Raw genomic sequence first — 3247 nt, 5'->3', positions numbered from 1 at the left:
AAAAAAAAAAAAAAAAAAAAGAATATTAATTAGTCTATATTGATAATATAGATTGATATATAATAATTAGTATATTATAAATCATAGCTATAATATATTAATAATTATATAATTAATATATTGGTAATGGTTATATAATTATTAATGTAATTATATATTGATATATTAATGATATGTAATTATAATTAATGTATTGCTAATTATATAATTGGTATATAAAATAATTTGTATATTATTGTTAATTATATAATGATTGATATATTATTAATTCATGAATAGTATAGATTATTCATGAGGCATCTGCCCCTCTGACCCAGACACCTCCCATTAGGCCCCCACTTCCACCGTTGAGAGTTTCAACATGAGGTTTGGGGATAAACATCCAAACTACAGCAGTGGTTTTAATATGAAGACCCAGATCTGCTTCCAGGGGCTCACTCATAAACATGCATGCAGGCCCCATAACAGAAGCCTCAATGGAGATCTGAACATATTGCCATGAGCAGGCAGAAGGTGGAGGACCGAGTCTGGGGAGTCAGCCAGGTCCTCACAAGGGCCAGGATATTTGAACAGTCTTCCTGAGTGAGCAGAGGCCTCCAAGAGGAGAACTGGAGGAAGAGCAGGGGGGAGGTTAAGCTCGGGAAAGAGCACAAGTGGGAGTGGTGAGAGGTTTGGGGTTTGGAGCTGGAGAGGAAACCAGAAAGGAAGGGTGGGATGTGGGGTGAAGGCCTTGAATGGGGTAGTCAATCTGGACATGACTAGATTGATTGCTATGCCATTGCCAGGTCCCTAAAACAGAATGGACATGATCATTTCTGCACCTTTGTACACTCAGAAAATTGGAACTACGTTCTTAATGCTATTTGCACTTTTTGGAGAGAAATCTAAGCTGGGCGTGGTGGCTCATACCTGTAATCCCAGCACTTTGAGAGGTCCAGGCAGGAGGATTGCTTGAGCCCGGGAGTTCACGACCAGCCTGGGCCACAAAGCAAGACTTTGCCTCTACAAATAAATGTAAAAATTAGCTGGGCATGGACATGGTGGCATCTGCGTGTAGTTCCAGCTACTAGGGAGGCTGAGGCAGGAGGATCACTTGAGCCCAGGAGGTGGAGGCTGTAGTTGATTGCACCACTACACCCCAGCCTGGGTGACAGAACAGATCCTGTCTCTTAAAAAAAAAAAATTAAAAGGAGAGATCTAAATTTTAACTGTTTGCTAAAAATGTGTAAATGCAGACAAAAGGATGCATGGCTTCTGGCTTCTCAAATATAAATGAATTCGTGAGTTAAAGTAATTGAGAGAGGACCTAACTCTTAGGACGCAATTGAACAGCCCTCGCCCACTGTGCACAACCCCACACACGTATACAAAGATGCACAGTGTGGGTAGATGCGTTTGAATCCACACAGTGCCATGGATTCCAATTCTCATGCAGATGAAGCCCAGAGATAGTCTGAGTTAGCTGGCCAGCATCCCAGCCAGCTCCCACTGTCAGCACGGCCCGGCCTGCAGCTGGTCTCTATGGTATTTAAAGCGGCCAAGACCACCTCCAGGAAGGATGCTTCTCTGGCAAGAAAGAAGAGTGGTCCTTCCCCCACACACCTCTGGCCAGAGCCCAGACTGTCTCCCCTTCTCTCTTGTTCTTTTCAGAAGGCAGGGATGTAGATGCTGAGCTACCCAATTACAAAAATGAGTGAACCAGGTATGTTAGCTCATGCCTATAATCCCAGCACTTTGGGAGGCCAAGGCAGGTGGATCACTTGAGCCAGGAATTCGAGACCAGCCTGGGCAACATAGTGAGCCCCGCTTCTCTATAAAAAATTATCCAGGCATGGTGGCTCCTGCCTGTAATCCCAGCTACCTGGGAGGCTGAGGCACAAGAATCACTTGAGCACAGGAGGCTGAGGTTGCAGTGAGCCGAGGTCACACCACTGCACTCCAGCCTAGGTGACAGAGACAGAAACACAATGAAAGACTTGAAGAATTAGGAACAGTGACTTACCACACACCTCTCCTGAATCACCCTTTTACTTCTGCTTTTGAAGAGCACCTGATCAGGAGTCAGGAGACCTGGGTTTCACTTATTAGTGGCTACATGCCCTTAGGCACGTCCCCTAACCTTTCTGGGGCTCAGTTTTCCTACCTGAGATATGGGGATAATGCTTGCCCATCCTGCCACAGAAAATGATTGTAAATGAAGCATGTGGAGTGCTCAGCATAGTACAGGACTACAGCAAGCTACTGTTGCTGTGCACATCAACCACAGTCTCTTTTCTAACTATGCACCAAGCACTAGGGGACAAGCAGTGGACAAGATACAAGAAACAAGCATTCAAATAAATGCATGTGCGATGAAGGCAAAATATAGATGATTGAGGGGAACCTTCTCTACATGGAATATTCACAGGCCTCTCTGAGTGTAACATTTAACCTCAGGCCCAAATGGTGGGAGGGAGCCAGCCACAGGAAGAGTGAAGAAAAGGCATTCCAGGCAGAGGTCACAGCCCACGCACAGTCCCTGCAGAAGGAAAAGAGTCGAAGGTAGCCAAGGACCAGAGAGAAGGTCAGGTGGCAGGAGCAAACTTGAGGAAGTTAATTGGCTGTTTCCGCTGGGGTCCAACCTCACAGGGAGGACAAATCCCAGAAATAGGAAAGGAGGTAGAAATTTGGCAGCTTTCTGACATTCCTTGCAAATGCTGTTTCCCTTTGGTTCCACTCACCGTGGGAAAGAGTGGAAAGAGAGGTTAGAGGCGGTCCAGGCAGGGAGTACCCAATTGAGCACCACAGAAAGGAGTTAAGATTGATTCCCAGTGCCATGGGCAGCCAGTGGGAGTGCCATGATTTGATTTATATGTTATGAAGATCCCTCTGGCCCTTGTGAGGAGAATGAATTGACCCCAAAGGCAAGGCTTGCAAGGGTACAAGTAGGGTGACCAGTCAAGAGGTTACAGTGTGGCCAGGAGAAAAACAGTGGTGGCTTAGACTAGGGTGGTGGCCGGGGAAGTAGAGAGAAGAGAACAGCTTTGAGACGCATTTTATTATTTTATGTATTTATTTTTATTTATTTTTTTCTGAGATGGCATTTCTCTCTTGTTGTCCAGGCTGGAGTGGCACGATCTCTGCTCACTGCAACCTCTGCCTCCCAGTTTCAAGTGATTCTCCTGCCTCAGCCTCTCGAGTATCTGGGATTACAGGCATGTGCCACCATGCCCAGCTGAATTTTTTTTTTTTTTTTTTGAGATGGAGT

Source organism: Cebus imitator, unplaced genomic scaffold, assembly GCF_001604975.1.
Source record: "Cebus imitator isolate Cc_AM_T3 unplaced genomic scaffold, Cebus_imitator-1.0 Scaffold58, whole genome shotgun sequence".
Lineage (NCBI taxonomy): Eukaryota > Metazoa > Chordata > Mammalia > Primates > Cebidae > Cebus > Cebus imitator.
Note: the sequence above shows the minus strand (reverse complement) of the source record.